Source organism: Cornus florida, unplaced genomic scaffold, assembly GCF_030987335.1.
Source record: "Cornus florida cultivar Cherokee Brave unplaced genomic scaffold, ASM3098733v1 CherokeeBrave_3.0.0_Hap2_Chr09, whole genome shotgun sequence".
Taxonomy (NCBI): Eukaryota; Viridiplantae; Streptophyta; class Magnoliopsida; order Cornales; family Cornaceae; genus Cornus; species Cornus florida.
Genome location: NW_026775579.1, coordinates 44,022,485 through 44,044,667, shown reverse-complemented (window position 1 = coordinate 44,044,667; position 22,183 = coordinate 44,022,485). Strand labels below are relative to the sequence as shown.

Below are 22,183 nucleotides of genomic sequence, written 5' to 3'. Positions count from 1 at the left end.
GGATGGCTAAATTCCCTCAATCAGAGTGTTGTTTCAACCCATGGGGAGTCTCTAACCATGCTTTAATGATTATGTGTATTGGTGATGTTAATGAATGGAGGAATTTGCCATTCAGGTTTTTCAATTTCTGGACTCAACACATGGATTTTATCTCAATTGTATCACATGGATGGCAACTGGAAGTGCAAGGTACTAAAATGTTTAGAGTTGTGCAGAAGCTTCGAGCTTTGAAGGGACCACTTAAGCATTTAAATAAGAGGGAATATAACTTGGACCTTAATCCAGCCCATGGATAACCAACTGAGAGGCAGAGAAAAGGGGCTGGTTGATAAGTTCTCTGATCTATGTATGTCTGAGGAATTATTTTTTAAGCAGAAGGCTCAGATTAATTGGTTAAAAGAAGGGGATCAAAATACTTCTTTCTTTATGAAAAATTTCTCTACAAAGTGTAATAGAAGGAAAGTTGAATCTATTACAGGCATGGATGGAGTCCAGCTTCATGGAAAAGATTTACAGCAAGAATTCGATAACTCTTTTCAGTGTTCAATTGGCTAATCCTATCAGCAGTATACAGGTATGGCATCCTTTTCTCACCTTATCACCAAAACTGTTCCAACCAATCTCATTCCCTCATTATCAACAATCCCCATTGATATTGAAATTAGACAATGCATGCTCTCTTTTCACCCATTTAAAAGTCCAGGACCTGATGGTTATAACTCAAACTTCTTCATTCATTCTTGGCCCATTATTGGACAAGAAGTTACAGCTGCCATTAGAGACTTCTTTATCTCTGGCAAATTGTTCACTGAAATCAATTGCTCATACATTGCTTTAGTGCCCAAAACTCCTAATCCTACGACAGTCCATGACTTTAGACCTAATTCCTAATCTCAAAACTCATTGCTTTGAAGATTAGCTTAGCTTACCTTTCTTAATTAGTTCTTCTTAGAATGCCTTTGTGAAAGGTATTCATATCTCTAAAAATGTGATCAATCTTGGCTCATGAGCTGTTTAATGGATATCACAAATCTTCACACCCCCCTAGCTGTGCACTAAAGGTTAATCTTAAGAAAATATTTGATAACATTCACTGGAAATTCATAATTGAGACCCTAAGCCTTATGAGATTTCCTGCATGCCTTATTCAATGGATATCCCAATGCATTACCATACCATCCTATTCCATATCCCTAAATGGTGCACTCTTTGGATTCTTTAAAGATCAAAAAGGGATTAGTCAAGGAAACCCCATTTCTCCTTTATTGTTTGTCATTGCTGATGTGCGTTTTATGTTACCACTCACAATAATACGAATCTTTGTAGGATAGGACTATATAGAGGGTGTCGATCCCACAGGGAGATGAATGTTCTTTGTTTCGTTTTTAACTAATCTTTATTCTTTTTGGTCTACAGGTAATTGATTGAATTTAATTGATTGGTTGTCACGAATATAAAATAAAATTAAATATATTAAAGAGATCAAAGAGAGGAGGTCTTAGGGCTTTGACTTCACTGCGAACCTTGTACTATAGTCAACTGTTCAACTCTGGGGTTTTAACAATTTATATTTTAAATGAATTGAAATCAATAACATTTGTTCAATTCGGTTTTTAAAGAAAGATGTTTTATAAATTTCAATTAACTATAACCTATCTCCAGTTAGAATGGACTATCGACCTACCTACTCTAACTAATTTTGCAGTATAATCCATCTTTCCTAAGCATAGACTATGAAAACATTCATTTATAAAAAACATTCAAACACCATTGCATGATCTCCACTCTTATGTCCAGGAGGACTCCGCCAGATACCGTCCAATAAGAATGGGTTGAGCATAGTTTAAGAGTAGTTATATCTAAGACAAGGTAATAACTGTTCAAAAACTATTTAAAACATTAAATACCAATTGAGTTGTCTCAATTGCTTAAAATCATGTAATAAAAAATATAATATATTAAAAATACCCAAAGTTGAAACAATCAAACCATAGTACTTATATTGGGTTAAATCAGTGCCCTAAGAGAGGAATTAACTACTCATGATGACACAGAATATTATCTGTATTGTTGTCGTCTTCATCGTCACTGATGGCACTTCTCTTCTCAGGATCTTTACCTTCCAAGGTTATGGAAACCCTAAAAGCCGCCACCACAATATCAGAACTCGAAACAATACGATATAAAAATGACATCTTCTTCTAAGGCCTTGTGCCTTCTTTTATAGAAGAATTAAGGTTCTGGTGGGCTTTTAGGTCTTCTGGCCCATCTGAAATGAATTAAGACTTTAAAAAGGATAATTCCCGTAACAATCTGCCATGGAAAGCTTGAGCTATTTGGCACAGGATCGAGCTTTGGAAGCAAAGCTCGAACAGTCTGGATCTTGGCTCGAGCTTCAAAGAATGGAGCTCGATCTTCACTTTTGTATTTAGTCAAATTTCTTCAACTATTTTCTTAAACGTCTTTTCCATCAACACTTAGAATATTTTTTAGTTTTCTTCCTTTTAACAGTGCTCGATCCTTTCTTTATAGGGCTTAAGCTTTAGGTACAAAGCTTAAGCTTTTGGCTCAGGGCTCGAGCTTTGAGTGACTGTGCTCGATCCCTTGAGGTCTGGCATAAGGCCCTGGGAGCTTGGCTTTTTTAAAAATAAACTCTTCAAATTTGGACGCCTCAGGCTCGAGCTTTTAGGCAAAGGCTTGAGCACCCTTGGGTAAGGCTCGAGCACCCCTGTGTAAGGCCTGAGCTTTAGAGGTCAAAGCTCGAGCTTTAATGCCTGGGTTGATTTTCTTATTTTCTTGCAAAGCTCGAGCCTTAGAACTAAGGCTCGAGCCTTGGCACTTAAATTACTCCAAACTTCACCATTAAGCTGTGACGGCCCTGGTTTTTAGGCCAGTTCGTCAGTGATGAACCGAAAGGATAATCCAATAACGGATCCGAAATGCGAAAGTAAAAACGGAAAACAAGACTCTAAGAAGTCAAAGTAACCTTCCATGAGGTCGTGGAACTTAATGAGAACTGATGCGGAAGCAAAAGATCAAAAATATGACAGTATAGTCATTTTACATGGAAATGACGTCCCTAGAATGTATATTATTTCCGAGACACATCCATGATTTCCCGTAAAGTCACGAAACTCAAAAGAAAGTAGCGAAAGCGAAATTACAAGAAAACCGGACAAAATAGCCCCAAAGGCAAAATGATCATTTCTGAAAAAATATAAAATCTAGTGCTACCGAGCACACCACTGGGAAGACAGCAAAAATTTAATCAAGTTAGACTCAAGAATCACTTGATTCGAAGTCCGGATGAAAGAGAAAAGTCAAAACAAAGTTTTGACTACGCCGCGGCCGTGAATAGTTACCTAGGCAAAATGCTGAAATTCGTGTGCCGTTTTGAGGCACTAAACGACGTTTTCTGGAAAAACACGAAATAGAAACCCCCCTTAAAATAATTTTTCCAAGTTGACCATGTCAAAAGAAAAACTTATTTTTGACGTGGAATCCCCAAAATGCCCTTACAACAAACTTTTTCAAATAGTGCTGATGCGCACAGGAAATCAGATTTGACACGGGGTTTTCGGGTCCGAGATGACATTTTCTGGAAAAATGATGTGAAGAAACCCCCCCTAAAATCACGTTTTCTATGTGACCATGTCAAGACCGAAATTTATTTTTTAAAAGAAATTTCCGAAATGCCCCTAGACCAATTTAGGCCAAGAGGGTTAAAACAAAAAGCTGCTACATGATTTTTTTTGAAATCTACCAGAACAGAGAGCAAAAACGGGCTAGTAGATGAATTTTTTTGGAAAAACACAAAAAAGAAACCCCCACTCAAAATTGAGTTTTCTACCTGACTCGCGAGAGAATTAAAAAAAAAAACTCACTGTAAAACACCCAAAATGCCCCTCCATGAAATTTGGTCATGAAGGCCAAAAAGCTGCTACAAATGAAAACAGAAATCTGAACTTCCCGAGGGATTTCCGATACCAAGATGACATTTTTTGGAAAAACACGAAGAAGAAACCCCCCCTAAAATCACATTTTATAAGCGACCATATTGAAATAAGAAAATAAAACTGATGCAAAAAGTCTAGAATGCCCCTAGATCAGATTATGCAATAAAGTTTCAAAATGAGTCCATAGGAGGCTCATTTCACCAAAGAAGAAGGTTTGACCGGAAACAACCATGCACGCAAACGTAACTTACCTATTAGGACGTAATACAATGGTCCATGACTTAAAAATACCACCGATGCAAAATTTGACCCCCCAACGGCCAAAAGGGCGAAAGTGCACATGAAATAGAAAATTTGAAATTTAAAATTTACAAATGATTTCAAATTACCATTTGGCCCTTGGCCACACTTCATGCATGATTAATGAGACCTAGTGAAGGTGCCGGAACACAGTTTGCACCACCCAATTTGAAAATGAACCCTTAAAGGCTCAGATTCTACATTTTAGCCCAAATGCAATGTATGAGACTAAAATGCAAAAGTGAAAACAAAATAATGTTTGGCCCTTGGCCACACCTCATACATATTAAATGAATGCTAGATAATGAATTTCATACATAAAACACACTCCGGTGCAAAATAACATACTAAAACGCATGTTTTTTCATATATTCTTATTAAAAGCAAAATGCAACCATTATGAATAAACATGGACTTCAATGAAATTTGGCCCTTGGCCTTATATCATATACATAAAATGAGAATCAAAAAGTGTGCTTAGGCACACATTACAAGTTTAGAATCAAAGATGCATATTTGACAAATAAGGCTACAAATGGCATTTCAAGCCAACCTTCACAAAATGGAACCTTCAAGTCCACTAATCGCCCAAGCATAATGAAAATCTCAACCTTGATTCCTATACCTGAAATATACCCCAGTAATTTTGGGGTGAGCAACATAAAGCTACTCGTAGGAAATGAACATGCATCGATCTAGCATTTTACAATTTTTTCACCTTAAGGTGAAACATGTCAAAGGGGCTCATGCCACCTAACGTCTATGTCAAGATGAGACTCAGGGAGCATCCTAAGTTACCCTAGATCATTTCTAGCATAAATCATATCATCCATGCAATTTCATCAACATAAAAACATGCCGTGCAAAGTAACAAGACATAGAGTTTCAAAGTCATCAACTTGAAATCTAAAATACGAAAACGACAAAAGTGGGTCATGCCACCTAACGTCTATATTCCAAATGAATCTATAGGATCATTCCAAAGTCATATTTGAACAATATAGCATAGATGTACTTAACAACATCAAAATTTATAATGATTCATTAAAAATCATGAAACATGAATGTACTTAATATTAAAAGCATGCTACGATTCATTCAAAATCATACTGCGTAAATGTACTTAACAATATTAAATCGCCAATAACCAAAACCATAAGTCACAACTAAACATTGGTTGTCAACTTGGAATTGAATACGAAAACAAATAGTGGAAAACTTGGACATCACGTCTCAGACTAAACCAAGAACAAATTGGTTATTCCGGGTATTAACCCGCTGGGAAGACCACCCTAGTGTGCACTATCTCAATGGGGAGAACTCATACCTCCCGCACTAGAGCCAAACTCTAGCTATATCACAGTAACAATGTCCCAAGACTCCAAAACAAATAAGTTAACAACTTATATACGAAATATATATATCAGCACGAAACTACATTCCATGCACAAGTAGGTTGAAACCACACAATACATGCCCTAAATCCATAACTACTATAGGAAGACAATGTCGAATCTTCAGAGCGCAATTCGTTACGCGCTATAATAACATCACATGTCGAATCTTCAGTGTGCAATTCATTACACGCTATAACAATATAATTCAATATTGAAACATAATCACATAAGTCCATTACAAGTCTAAAATCATGCTTCAAACATAATATCAATGTTAAACAAGTGATTTAATCAACAATACAATAGAAACGAAAATTAATTATATAACCTAATTAATTTCTCTAAGTTTCATATCTCAATAAAATGAACCCTAATTAACACATGTTAAACAACATAACTTATTCATTACATGAATCAAATCAAAAACTTACTTTGGTCATTGGATCAATAGGGTAGAATTTAATTAAAACATGATAATTAAATCCTTAAATTCTAAAACAACATCAAATGGTCCCAAATTAACATATGCTAGTATACAAGCCCTAGTCATCACAAATATCAAGTTAAGAACTTAATTAGGCCAACAGAGCCATCAAATGGATTTTAATTAATCATTTTAATTAAAATCTCTAAATTTTTATACTTATCCAAATGCTCTCAAATTAAAGTATGTTAAGCAACATGCCTAGACTTAATTTAAAAATATATTACAAGTTCATTTCATGTAAGGTATGACCATGAGAATTAATCTTTCACAAAAGAAAAATATTAAATAAAAAGTGCAATTCTTATTCAAATAATTTCAATTTAATATATGTTAACAAACATATCAAATCCAAATTTTCTAGCATGCCACAATTTAATTCTAAGTTATACATCATCATGAGAATTAAATTTTAACCATAGAAATTAATTAAATTAAATTCTAGGACTTAAACAAAAGCATGCATACAAGTTGTATAATCATGGAAAACACTCAATGCAACACATATATAATCCTAAAACATCCCCTACCTCAATTTGAGATAAAAATCTCAAAAGCCACCAAAATGAAACGGCTCCGAATCCAACGATACTTCAGGGTTTTGTCGGGGACAATGTCGTGAACCATAACCCCCAAAAAGCCCCATGAGATTCACAAGTTGACCTCAAACCCAAACTCAAATTTTGGTCAGAAATGGGTTCTAATAAGGGGGAAAGAAGCGCGTAGTCAAGACAAACACAAAACGCAAAGGCACTATGACTTTCTAACAAAGGGAAGGAGGTTTAAATGAAAGGAGAAGGGTGGCAGCCCCCTTGGGCTGCCATGGGAGCTTCAGGTCGTGCATGAAGAGAGGAGAAAGTGAGTTTTCAATTTTATAACCCCCTATTTATAGTAAAACCCTAAAAGTGCCACGAAAGGGCCCCGCCGGGTCCGGAAAAGTGGAATTTGAGCAGACGCGCTCAAACGGCAAAACTCTGTGAACGAAAAAGATTCATAATGAGAAAACATGAACAACTAAAAAAAAGGGAATCGAAAACTGAGTCCCGAGCAGAGAGATATGCCCCGAACAAGTTCGGCGGCAACTAGGGTCAGAAACTCTGAAACTGGAGAAAAACGACCAGAACGGAATTCTAAGAGTACACGATTCGACAAAATATGAAAATGAATCCCGTACAAGGATCCAAGCTCTAGACAAGGTATTTTTGCAATAACTTTCATTAATTGCACAATGGCCCCTCTAAAAAGTGAAAACTACACTAATGACCCAGAATGAAAATATCTTCCAAAAATATTTTCTTAAAAACCCCTGAAATAAAATATCTTCAAAAGATATTTATGAAAAACACCCCAAGAAAAGAAAAAGATTCTGAAAAACTGTGCATCCATGCCCCTACGGACACCGGGAGCAACCAGAGTACTTTCTTACAAAAGTAAAGATACGTATTTCGTGAAAACCACTTAGGATGAAGGTACGTGAAGTTGAAAACCAATTCCGAGCATGAAAAGTGAGGTTGTGCCAAAAAGTGACAAACGGGGAAAAGATAAAATAGGAAAAATAACGAAATAGGGAAAAAGACGAAAAGTGAATAGTGTCGAAAAACAAAAAATGTGGGAATGACTCGATCCTCAAAGGAAGTTGTCAATCTAAGGAAAAGAGTCTTGAAAATCATTCCAGAGCACTCCAGAAGACACTAAGTGATGAAAAACTGAACTCAGAAAGGAAAAGAACAACGGAAAAAAAATATCCGTGAAAATCTGAGAAAAGGGAAAGGAAGGAAAATGACCGGGTCAGTACAGAAGCTCTCGGCTTGCTTTGAATGACCGGCAACGACTTAGTAAGCTTAAATATCAGTCTTTTCATCATAAAGTCTCGGTTTTAACCGTTTCTTTGGAAAAGTACCTATAAACATACAATAAACATAAATCAGTCTAACATTGGATAAGAGTATCACTTTAGGTCTTAACATACATACATTTAAGGGATTGAATATGCAATATACAGCGTTCATCAGACCCCCAAACTTACATATTGCTAGTCCCTTAGCAATATAGAACTGAAAAGCCACTTTCGTGGGAATCACGGTTGTATTTAGCTTATGCAACAAGCCTTTAAACCCCTAGGTTACCTTTAATGGACGAGTTGTAGTCTCATGAGGGTTTCCTGTTATGGTACCCACAAACATTTCAGACAGTGCCTTAATTGCACAATAAGCTCATTCAACTCTATTTTCAAATCACAATATCCCAGCAGTTCAGCAATCAATCAAATACAGCAAGTACAACAAATTACATCATTTAGAAAAGCTTTCAAACTTTCAATTTCAATTTAGCATCCATGGTCCCCATATGTCAGTTTAATCATTTATTCAATAGTCTTAATCTCCAAAACCCTTTAGAAGTGAACTCATAATTTCAAACATATGCCTTACTATCCATACTTATATTCATTCCATGTTATCCCTCAATTTACAGGCAAACTTTTCAAATTCCAATTCCCAAGGTATTTTTTTTTTCTATTTTATACAGGTCTGCATCTTTTAAAAAGGATATTGTGTAATGCTCAGGTCTATTAAGCTTTCTAAATCACCCATGTAACGAACTTTCGGCCAATTACTCCCAAACCAGATGGTTTAATGGCATTAAGTGATAAAGCACCCCTCTTGCCTAATTGTTCAAGTAATTTAGGCAACCTAAACCCCTTATGTAATAAGCTTTCAGCCAATGACTCCCAAACCAGATGGTTTTTGGGCATTATGTGTCAAAACACACCCCTAAGGACTTAATTGCTCAAGCAATCTAGGTACAGACCTGAACTTGACCATTTTCTACTTCTTTTCTTCATTTTTTTTTTTCATTTATTCCTTTCACATTGGTGAAGAATTTTTTTATTTATTGTATACATACCAATTTTTTCTTTCTTCCTATACTTTTTTTTTTTTTTTTTTAATACCTTGGTTATCAAAATCATCAAATTTACCTGCTCATCTCAGTTTAACTCAAAACAAAACAAGACTTCCAGTTTATACCCTACAGAATTCATGTAAGTGTGAATATGTGCAAAATGAAGTATTTTAGAGATCAAAATCATCAAACGGTGATCATCCTGACAAAGTAGACCACAGGCCACCAACTGATTTTAAAAAATTTCAAAAATTCCTTTTCAACATAACTTTGGCATACAAGTTATCTCTAACCAACATCAGACTGTATAAAGAAATTATGACAATCAACAGACTCAAAATCATGCTTTCAACATAAAAAATTCATGAACATTGTGGTCAATATATTGTCATAAAAAATTATCCCTTACCCCTAAACTTAGTGTGCACATTGTCCTTAATGTGTGAAAACAAATGAGAGTTAGAAAGATATTACCATACTACACCAGATCAACAAAGATATACCAATATGAAGCGCAAAAAGGCAAAATAGAAAAATCACCCCAAACTTAGTCCTTAGTACTTGGCAAAATCATTAAACTCCAGCACACATCAGAGTATCAAATATATGGAGTAATAACAAAGAAATATCAACATACAGCTCAGATATGGCAACAAATATCAACACAATAGTATAATAGTCAAAAGCATGTATAATCATGATCAATACAATGCTTTGAATAACAAACTTAGGGCAGAAATACAACATATAGAACGAAATATTACCCCAGTCAACAAAATATGACTATCTAGTAAAAGAAAATGCAAAGAACCCTAGACAACTATTCTGTATGGGATAGTGAAGGGTCAGTAGAAGTAGACCCGGGAGACAGAGTACAGTATAATAGCTTATCCAGAATGCTCTGTTGCTCGGTCAACATCTCTCTCAGTAATGTCTGGCCAGCCTGCAGCTCTGCCACTCAGGCATATAACTCACGAATCTCAACCTAAAAAGAACTCTTAGGCTGTGCTGTTGGGGTTGCCTGTCTCCTCGGCTGTGCCAGGCCATCAGAGCTATCCATCTCATCCTTTATGCCATCCTCATCCTCCTCCTCCTTAACATCATCGGCAGGAAGGTCTCTGTCATCACCAATCACTGCCTCTGCATGATCAGTTGGAAAAATAGTAGGGGGAGGTGGATAGGGTGGTCCATCAAGCATATAAGGCACACCTCGAGCCTCTGCATCCAACCTTCGTCGATCCTCCCGAATCTCATCATCTAACCCCCACTCCCTACGCCGTGCCTTAGGCATATGGCTCCAGACATTGTTCCACTATGTGGAACATTAGCTCGTAAAAATGGTCATAGTCGCCTCATTCGGGGGTAGCGGAACCTTTGAGATCTCTATCAAGCATGTAATAAGCCTAGGAAATAGAAGTGGGTGGCTTGGAGGGCGTCTGGCCTCTCCCATCTCGTCATAAAGCCGACTCATCCGCAAGAACATAAGCTTGGGTATGGATACTCAAAGGTCGGCGTGGAATGCGTAGAGCGCATCCACCATCTCTGTACACCACCCTATCTTATGTCCAATAGGGTGAGCATTGGTCACTAGGACCGCGTCAAGAAACCAAAATCGGCGTGAAAGTTGTGACTTCTTCACCGTCTCCAAAGTAAATACATGCTGCCTCTGACCGAGTGATCTTACCATGTCCTCTCTAGTCAGGTCAGGAGGTACCGGTGTGAACTGCCCCTGAAGAGTGGCGGGGCACCAATGGTGGTAGCCCATAGCTCTCCTATAGCTGTATAATCCACTGTTAGCTTTATCCCCTCAACAGTGGCTGTAAAATATCCCTCGCCATCCTGGGCGTCATCGCCAGCATGTGGAAGCAAAGTACGGTAGAACTCACGCACTAATCTGGGATAGGCTATCTCTGCTGGATGCCTCAGATATCCCATCAGCTAACTAGCCCGTAGGGCCTCTACCACCCAAAATGTATATCTATGCCGCTCAAAATTAGCAAGGACAAAATCCGTCTCTGGCTGTATAGGGCTATATCTCCAAGTCTCTGCCAATGTTATAGCCGAAGTTCGGACAACTCACTGCCCCGAACGTCTAGGCATCGCTCTAAGAATGTCCAAAATCTCTGCCACACCCTACAACAACTGTTAAAAAAAAAAATCTCAGAATTATACCCCAAAGCTCGAGCCTAGAGAACTATGGCTTAAGCTCTCTGCTGTGTAAGGCTCGTGCCTAATGTACCAAAGCTCGAGCTTACTACAAGCAATAGCTCTAGCCTGAAGATGAGAGCTCGAGCTCTCTAGGTTGAAACTAAATCAAAACTCCTTCCAAATCAACCCAAATCTTTGATACCCCTCGATTCTAGAGCCATGGGTGATTAAGTCCGAGCACAGATCCGAGGGATACCATTAAGAACTTCTTTAAATCATACACTTCCAAAAGAATAATCGTCTAGTGTATGCAATTTAAACAGAACTATCCTTTAAATAATACTTCCACTCCTACTAGTTATGAAAATCATATTACTCTTAAAAGAGCATTCATTCTTGAACTCCGGTACCCTCCATCTTGGATGCTCCGGCATCTCCTCCATCCGGATCTTCTTCTGGGTCCTCCTCTCCACTTGGCTCAGCTTCGAATACCACCAAAGTTGTGTTGGGTCCACAGTATAGTGGCCAATCTCGCACTCTAGAAATCTTCCTTGGCTTATACTCCAAAACAACGTCTATTGGAAACAATTCCTTGGTCTCCAATGCTGCCTTCTTGATCTGCCTTCGCAGGGGAATCGTCGGAGTAATCTTTATCCTCCTTAGGTCCTTTTTTACTTTCATCATGGACCATATCCTTTTCCTAGTGCCAAACATTCTGAAATTACAGAATAAACTTGACATTAGTACGTTCTAAGTGAACCGTAAAGAAATACAACGAATCCTAAACTTAAGCCCCAAACAAGAGAATACGCTACGCGAAAGTCTTATACGATTGAATCCTAGAGACACTTGAACCTGGAGTACTCTGATACCAACTGTGATACCCCTCGATTCTATAGCCATGGGTGATCAAGTCCGAGCACAGATCTGAGGGATACCAGACAATTAATATGTAAACAAACAGGAATACAAAAAGAATTAAGAAATAAACTAAAGGCTGAAAAGAATTCTAATTATTAAATCCTCAAAAGTTATAATATAATCTAAACTTTCCAAAACCTTCAATACGTACAACTCATGAATCCATCTAGTGGACCCCTGACGAGGCTTACGATGGCCGTTCCTACACGCCAAATTGATGTAGCGAATGCATAGTTCAAGAAAAGCCTTTTGGGTCAAGTTTAAATTTATAAAAACCACTACCAACACTACTACTAACGTAACAAGAGTGAGTAGGGATCATCCCAAGGGACTGTGACGATCGAGCAATGTCTTGGAATCACAATTAGGGCTAGTAGGTCGAGTGATCAAACAAATGATTGGTTGGTTGATTAAAGAGCAACTAAATTAAACTAAGTAATAGCAAAAGAGTGCAATTAAGAGTAAGTGAGAGAGAGAGAGAGATCTTGGGGTTTAGAGATCACCACCAAGCAATGCATTTTTATATCATTAACAAGTGATTAATGAGGGCAAATAGTGGGTTGCAATATTGGTGTGTGTGTATTTGGTAGATTCAACAAGCAAGGATGACTAGTTAAGCATGTATTGTCTAAACATCATGTGAAAGGCACAATATATCTAAGCTATGAAACATATATTGTCTAAACAACATGTGAAAGGCACAATAAATCAAAACAAGTCATTAATCCTTTCATTAAGCACACAATCCAAATACAACACAAGGATAGAGACATATGCTAATTGTATTCAAAAGCTTGGATCATCAAACAACAAGCATAGATTGTCCTCCCATTAAACACTACACTACAACTACACTACATCTACACTACTACCATGAAAATAAACTAAGGGAGAGGCACAATCCATCAAGAGATAAGTATGAACCATCAAGAGAATCACAAAAGCATTCTTTTAAGCACAATGTTTTGACAATCTCTAAATCTATAGCATCAATACACATAGACATGCATCAATAACATAAAATCTAGAGATAAGCACATAAACATCTATTCTAGCATACATAGACATATGGATAGAATGAAATGACCAATTGGAAGCATTAAACCACATAAATCATTGAATAAACAAGATATATATATATATATATCAAAGTGTCAAAACATCAATTACAACACTAATCCCTCAATAATACACAAGATTAAGATATAGAAAGCATGCTTGGGGCTAACTCTAGCCCCAAGAGGATGTCTAGCCACTCATGGTGATGATGTTCCAACCCTCAAGGGCTAACTCCATGGTTGAAATCTGCTCCTTGTTGATGAAGAGTCTCCAATGGTGTCTCTAGCCTCTTCCTCCTCTAAGCTTCCTCTCCAAGAGATAATATGAAAGTAATGTTGGCTCCCCTTGAAAAAGCAATCCTTATCCTTATATAGGTAGGTCAAAAGGACACCCAAAATGAGCTGGGGTCGTACACACAATATTCCCTAATGATTTGATAAAGGACAACTTTCAATGAGATGAAATTTTTACTTTTTCGCATTGGAGGAAGTTCGATCGATCGAAAGTAAGTGAGATCAATCAAACTTAGGTGAGATCAATCAAAAGTAGGTGAGATTGGTCGAACTTAGGCAAGATCAATCCAACTGGCTGAGCTTTTTGGAAAAAGATAAATTCGAGATATTTATGGGAGATATTTATGGGAAAAGGACAAAAGTGGTTAGTGGGTGCTACAGCTGTGGATAGGATCAATCATTTGAATAAGGACAAAAGTGTTCAATCGATCGAAGGATGGTGTTAGATCGATTGAACTTTTGGAACTTTATGCTTTTGGGTCAAGGCTTGGATCTATCTTGAAGTGCTGAGATCAATGATTGTTCGATCGATCGAACCTTGAACTTGGATCGATCGAGCTTTGCTGCTTGCCACCTTTGGCTTCATTTGCTTCCTTCTTTTTCCACTTTGCTCTTTCATTTGATTAATCCCAGAATTACTTCAATTAAGCTCTTATTTGGCTGAGTTAGCTTATTTTCGGGATAAGTGCCTGAAAATGGAAATAATACGAAATCAATCTAAAACTGTAAAGTAAGATAGATAAAGGTACTAGAATGCTTAAGCTTAAGGGGTTTAAATACGCACTTTTCAGTGTTCATCATACCCCCAAACTTAAATACTGCGAGTCCCTAGCAATGAACTAGAAAGAAAAGGAATGAAATAAACAACTATACAAGTATGAATCTAGAAAACAATAAATGGATAACGCCTCTTTCGTAGGGAACACGATTGCATTTAGCATATGCAACAAGTCTTTTAAACCCCTAGGTTACCCCTAGTGGACGAGTGAAATCTCGTGAGGGTTTCTAGAAATGGTACCCATAAACATTAAGCTCATTCTTTCAAAAAATGTACCAATATTGCAAACAAGCATTGGGAGAAAACTACCTTAAGTATGCAATTTTTTAACCCTTTCTAAGCAATCTCCCAAAATTTCAACATCAAGCAAGCAAGTATGGTCCTCCACACATCAAGAAAATGATCATGCAAATCAAAACAACTCTAGAATCTTTTTGAGTGGACCGGCATCAAATATGTTGCTATCTAAGCTAACTAAAGAATTAATCATATCCTTACCCTCAAACTAGCACATAAATCTAGTGCCGATCATCAAGACAAAAAGTGGACCTTTTATTAAAGCTTTATTCATCTAGGTGCGCTTATTCTTTTCACTCATTTAATTTTTATTTTTATTTTTTGAGGATCAAAGATGGAAGTATAGTGCAATGTTTTGATCTATTAGGCTTTCTAGCGATTCATGAGGTCGAGCATTAGGTTAATGACTCCCAAACCAGACGGTTTTAGGGCACTAGGTGTTCAAACACCCTTACGGACTTACAAGCTCAAATCAACTAGGCTACAAATCAAGACAACAACCATCTAATCATTTCCCACTTCTCACCATTTGAGAGAAGTCCTCACTTTTTTTTTTTTTTTTTTTTTTTTTTGAATAAGTTCAATTATTAACCTAGAGTTTGGGCCCTCCACCTTTCGGCGCGAGAAGTTCAGTGCTTGATGAGGCTAGAATCCCGGCTACTTAGTGAAAAGGGGTTGTTATCCACCTTTATCAAGAATGAAAGCTTTCAATGCACTACTAGCTCAATTGGGATATAACGAATTCAATAATTAACAAAGCATGTACCCCACAAATGAATGCTAGTGTGCGCCTGTGCTAGTGTAGAAGAGTAAAGTGAATCTCAAAATAATCACAAAATCAAGATGATGTGGACCACAAATGCAAGCAAGATATCAATCTTTCGAAAAATTTACTCCTAAATGGCTTCCACAAGGCATACAAGGAGTATTGGCCTCTCAAGTTAAGTAATTTTTAAACTTTAAGCAATATAGTCCTCAAAAGATCAAAATCATAGCTAGATATGGACCAATCATAGAAATATCCCTCAAATACACAAGTCATGCTAAAAATTTGAATTCAAAACTAACACTGTAGAGCACCATTCCCCCCAAACTTAAATTGCACAATGTCTTTAATGTGCAAAGAAAACAAAGGAAAGAGTATACCAGTGCAACTAAGCAAGAATGATCGGGACTGAAGTATCCGAAGTGGGTGGCATTGCCCCCCAAAACTTAGGATATACTGTGGTCCTGAAAATTGGCACTTGGATAAATTTATCAGATAACAAAATGGGATAATCAGTGCACAGTGGTCATGCAAGTGTAAATGGGATAAACAGATAACGAAATGAGAGAGGTATAAGGGTGGTCCTGGAAATTGGGTAGCACTCTCTCACTGAAGTCACTCTGATGCACCTGATGGAGTCAAACAGACAGATATGAGAATACAATCATATGACATCCCTAGCAAAAATAGATATATAAAATAGAGAAAGTGCAGGTACAACAAAAATATCAAAGCCGACAGACCGACTGTAAAAATAATACAACGACAATAATAAAGTATCAAAAGGAGAGAGGGATCATAAGATAGAAAGGACTAGGAGCTCAGGAAGATAAGGTAGGATGGGCAAGTCTGGCTCCGCGGATGTCTCTGGATAAATCTCTGAACATGGTCGCAACATCCGTGTGGAAGGCAGCAAACTCAGCTCTGTGGGCTGTGAGGTCAGCTCGGATGGTAACAGCAGCATCTTCGAGCGTCTGCAGACGTACTCCAAAGCCGGGGGTCATATCTGGAGTCTCAGGCATAGATGAATCAGAAGAAAGCTCCGGAGTTTGCTCCTGCTCATGAATGGGCAACCTGGCTGGAGAGTCCTGCTCTGCATCATCTGCAGGGCGCTCTAAGTCGATGTCTAAATGCTTGGCAGCTGGATCGACTGGTGCGTCGTCCGCTGCGGGATGTGCTGCTGCTGCCTCTGCCGGTGCCTCTGCATGGGCCTGTGCTGCCGCCTCCTCCTCTAACTCCAGCTCTGCAGCCTCCAGTACGGCATGGACCTGCAGGTGAGTGATAATAGCTCTGTAGCTCTTGTCCCAGTCCTTCTTGAGGAAGTAAAAAGAACCTCTCTCGTGGTGCTCCTGCGGGTCGATGGGATAGCGCTGGTCAATGAGAATCTGGGTGATGAGGTGGCTAAATAGAAGAGACTTGGCCATTCCGGGCGCCTCCTTGCTGACGTACTCATCGTAGAGCTTCCTCATCACGCTCCAGATAAGCGCAGAAATAGACACCCAATGGCCGGTATAGAAGGCGTACAGGGCTGCTAGATAGTCGCCCCGCCTCTGAATCTTATGTCCCACCATGTATATGTTTCGGTAGAGCACCGAATCTGTAAACCACAGGTCATCCGGTAAGAATGTTCGGGTGGAGAAGGTCTAGCCACCGGCATGGTGACCTGTGAGAAAAATCGCCATATCGGCGTAAGAAGGCCTGTGGAACCTGGGATATGTTTCCTGTAGCTCGGGCGGGCACCGATGTGGACAGCGAGTTGAACGGGCTAGAGTATCCACTGTAATGGTGATCTCATAGCCATCGATAGAGGTGATGAGCTAGGCTGTAGTGCGCAGCAACGGTCGGAGGTTCTGGCAGAACAACTGTACCAGTCACGGGTAGATCAGCTTTGTGACTGGGGCAAGAATAGCTGAGAGGCCCCACTGAATGATGCCCTGATAGGCAGATCGAGTCAGTACTGATCTGGAGAAGAATGCGGTGTCGAATGCTGACTCGTGCTCGATAGTCACGTGAGTCTGTCAAGCTGTAGATGAGCTGGCTGAACAGGTGGAGCAGGCTGAGTTGGCTGCTCAACGCCTCTATGCGGTGGAGATGGTGATGGAGTGAATGCTGGATGAGCCGGCGACTGGGGTAGAGTAGGGTGTAATGGCTCCTCTGTATGAGAGGGCTGCGCAGTCTCCCCAGTCTGCTGTCAGACTCTCCTTTGTGTATGCTAGGGGCTAGGATCCCGGACATGAGATGGGCCGGCCCTGTCGTCAGGTCTGCGGCTGGAGCTGTGACGGTGTCTACGTGACCGTCTTAACGCGAGCCATAGTCTGCAAATAGAAATTCAAAAGTTAGTGCCAGCACATATAGAATATAAAGCACAATATAGAAACATGTATGTCAAATAAGATAGACAAAACAAAATATCGCATGATTCTAAGCAAGTGGCAGAATATGAAACATGCTAAACAATGTGAGTATAAAATGCATCCAATGTAGAATATCACAGGCATTGGGCATATATAAGGTAGCATGAACATAAGATAAGATGAATGAAGTGTGTATATGAGATCTGTAAAATTTGATCGATCAGAAAAAAAAAATGAAATCGATCACAAAAGTTGGATCGATCGAAGGTTGGGTTGGATCGATTGAAGATTGAGTTGGATCAATCACAAAATTTGGATTGATAGAAAATTAGTTGGATCAATCGCAAATCTTCGATCGATCAAAAATTTGTTCGATCGATCGAACAGTGCGACGATGAAACATAACAGTCACAGATCTGTGACTTTTGAAGCATGGGGCCCACACGAATGAATTCGTGGGCCCTCCAACAACACAAATCAAGCCTAAATGCACTCCAAACGTGGCCCAAACGCCCAAATCTAACAAAATCTTCAAAATCTATGCACACATATACACACACACACATATATATATATAGATATGGATGCTAAAGCTTTGAGAATGGAAGATTCAACATGAGAGCAACATGATTACGACATTTGAAACAAGTATTGATGCATGAGAGTTCAAATCTAGGGAAGGATGTCTCGGATCTTACCTTAAGAGGGCGAGAGAATGGAGAATGAACTGAGAAGATCTGAGATGAAGAAGATGGAGATGAACTGAGATTCGAGATGCTTGGATCTCGCCGGAGGAGTTGCCAGACCTAGGAGAGATGATTCATAGTGAAGAGGGATGAGAGGCTAGGGTTTGGTGAGTGGGATCGATCCAAACTATCGATCTCAAGACCCTTGGATCTGTTTTTCAAAACATTTCCCGACTAGTTCAATCGATCGAAGATGAGTTGTGATCGATCGAACTTTGATGAACTCCTTCTCAAAGTATTTTTGGATTTTTTTTTTAAATTTAAATTTAATTAATTAAAAACTAAATTAATTAAAATATTTTTGAATTTTTAAAAACTTATTGAAAATTAAAACAAAATAAAATGAGAGAGAAAATAGAATAAAATAAAAATGAAAATATTTTTGGATTTTTGAAAAGTTGAAAAGTTAAACTAAAGTTAAAATAATGAAATGAAGATTTGTGATCGATCGAAACAAGAGTTCGATCGATCAGACAGAGAGCAAAAATATGCAGGTTTTTGGTTCAAAAATTTGGCTAAGTGTTAAAACATGAGATCGATCGAACTGGAAAGTTGGATCGATAGAAGAACTTTCAGATCGATCTTAGAATTGGTTCGAACGATGGGACAGAGAGGTGATTTGGATGCAGGTTTCTATAGGTTGAAAAATTTCTAAGTATTGGATGCAGAGAAGAGTTCGATCGATCGAACTCAAGTTTGAGATCGATCGAACTTTGCCGAATGCTCAATAATGACATGAAAGCTTATGCAATCCTCACCAAAGTTCCTTGAAATGCATATAAACCAAAAACAAGTATCTAGACTTCGGAAGAAATGAAATGAAATGAAAGATAGAAATGGGGGAGGAATAGGGTTTTGACACCCTACGAATGCTTTTGCTAGTTTTTAACGTCTCTAGCAAGACATTGGGCTCTTTTAGCCGGGATCAAAGATCTTATAATGCATCCCCTCCTTGTTGGGGTAATGGATGCTTTGAACTCCGCCCAACAAATGGTTATTTGAAAAACTTGTTGGACTAAGCTCAAAAGACGTCTTTGGTCCCTTGTCTATGCAATTACAACCTTTGGGCTTCCACGCCCTTTCAAAGCAAGAGTTTGAAATAAGACTTTTAGAATGCAAGGTTGAAGATGATCCTTTAAAAGTTTTGGTTTTACACAAAAGCTCATTTCCTTGGCATTGAAGATCATGACATTTATCTACAACATTGACTTCTCCTTCATATTTGTCAAATGAATTGGGTGTGGGATTAAAGATATTCAACTTCACCTTCATGTGGCCAAATGAAATCTTCATTATCCCCGTCCTACAATTGATGTTGGCATTAGCGGTTGCCAAGAAAGAACGACCAAGGATAACGGGAATTTGGCTCTTAGGATTAGAAACTGGTTCCGTATCTATGACAACGAAATCAACCAGGAAGAAGAATTTGTCAATCCTTATCAAAACATCCTCAATTATACCCCTAGGCTTCTTAATGGATCGGTCAGTAAGTTACAAAACTACCGACGTCGGTTTCAATTCACCTAAGCCCAATTTGACATAAACCGAGTATGGAAGAAGATTAACACTTGCTCCTAAGTCAAGAAGCGCCCGATTAATGATATGATCCCCAATAATGCATGATGTAGTGGGTGAACCAGGGTCCTTAAACTTTGGAAGAGTGTTATGTTGCAAAATTGAGCTTACTTGCTCGGTCAAAACCACTTTTCTTGGTGTTTGGCTCTTGTTCTTCCGCTTTTGGGTGCACAAGTCTTTCAAGAATTTAGCATAAGCCGGAATTTGCTTGATTGCATCCAATAGTGGAAGATTAACTTTCACTTGCTTAAACATTTCCATGATTTCATTGGTTTTTGCTTTTTGCTTGTCTTTTGAAATGGATCCTTTTAAGGCATCCGGAAATGGAACCTTTGGTTCAAACACTTTTTCAAGATTTTCTTTTGAACTCTTTTCAACACAAAAAGTTTTCAAATCATTTTTCAATAAAACCTTTTCAACATCCTTTTTCAAAACTTCTTTTTCAAACACATTTTTTAAGACTTTCTCATCTACAAGGTCATGTGCATGCAATGAAGGAGGAATAGGATGTGAAACAGGACGGGTGACAACTTGAGGTTGCACCGGTTCACTCTTTTCATTAGACACTCCAACTCGATTGTTCACAATCTTACCACTCCGCAAGGTAGTCACCGCATTAACATGTTCAATAGCGTTGCCTTCCGACGAGGAATGGGTTTCCACAACACATTGTTGCTTAGGTGGGGTATTTATAGGCATCTTTCCCTTCTCTCTTGCATTGAGAGTGCTTGTTATTTGCCCTACTTGGGTTTCTGGCTTTGCAATAGATTGAGAGTGAGAATGAAGCAATTGAGTGTTAGCTTCTAAAGTGCCCAAAGCATTCAAAACTTTCTCTTCAAATGCGGGACTTCTAGTATTACCTTGGGAATAGGATTAGTTGGGAAAATGAGAATTAGCAAATTGATTCCCTTGTGATTGATAAGGTCTATAACCTTGGGATCCTTCGTTTTGAAGTGGAGGTGGAATGTACTTCCCTTGAAAACTGCCTTGGGAAGGGTTTGAGCCCTCTCCTTGGTTTTTTCAAGAGAAATTCGGATGATTCTTCCAACTTTGATTATAATGAGTACCATAAGGATTGTACCTTGGTTCACAAAAGCCGCATTGACTTGTTCATTAGGTTCACTTTGAACTTGTCCTTGAGGACAATGAGAAGTAGAATGAAGAACGCTAGAACAAGTCATACATGTTTTATTTGATGCACGATGAGAATGGTTAGGGAAGGAAGATACTTGGTTTGCCGAGTTTTGGTTAACCAAAAATTGATCAAACCTTTGAGACAAAAACTTCATTTCGGCGGCTATTTCATTTGAATGTTCGACTTGATGTAAGCCAACACTCTTCCTACCTTATGAATTTCTACCATTCTTGGATAATAGTGTTCTATGCAAAGAATTTTCGCTCATACTTTCATAGAGACGCCACACGTCATCCTCATGCCTATCAATGTAAAAGCCACCCATAGAAGCATCAACCATACCCTTATAGTTGCCCGATAAGCTCTCAAAGAAGTATTGAACTAATTGCCATTTGGGCATGTCATGATGTGGACACTTCCTAAGTAATTCATTGAAGCGTTCCCATGCCTCATGAAACGTTTCTCCATCCCATGTGAAAATTCTCGAATTGAGGTCCTCATGGCATTGGTCTTAGAAACCGGATAGTACTTCTTCAAGAACTCTTGTTGCATTTTTGCCCAAGAAGTGATTGAAAAAGGCCTAAGATTGTTAAACCAATACTTTGCCTTGTCTTTTAAGGTGAATGGAAAAAGTTTGAGTCTTAAAACCTCTTCCGGCATGTCCGTATATTTTACGGTGGAACATACTTTAAGAAACTCATCCAAATGCTTGTAAGGTTCTTTACTTAGAAGTCCATGATAGTTAGGAAGCATTTGAATAGTTTGTGGCTTAATTTCATAATGATGTGCTCTAAATGGAGGCAATTGGATGCATGTAGGTGCATTGTATTCATTAGGCACATAGTGATCTCTTAAAGCAAGAGGTGGATTAGCTACTTGAGGTGCAACATGAACACCTTGGTTTTGAATTCCTTGATTGTTGACGTGAGGTTGTGGAACATACATTGGCCTTGGCATTCCATATGGAACTTGACCTTGTTGTTGTGGTGGTTAGTGAATGAATGGCCTAGGCATGCCTAATGGTACTTGTATGTTCTCATTGTGCACATTGGGATGAAGGATACCTTGTTGGT

At 38.5% G+C, this 22,183-nt stretch overlaps 1 pseudogene; it reads left to right on the top strand.

Annotated features, from left to right (window-relative positions):
* The first annotated feature begins 21,508 nt into the window (after positions 1-21,508).
* On the top strand, positions 21,509-21,606 carry LOC132275774 (small nucleolar RNA R71; annotated as a pseudogene).
* Positions 21,607-22,183: the final 577 nt, after the last annotated feature.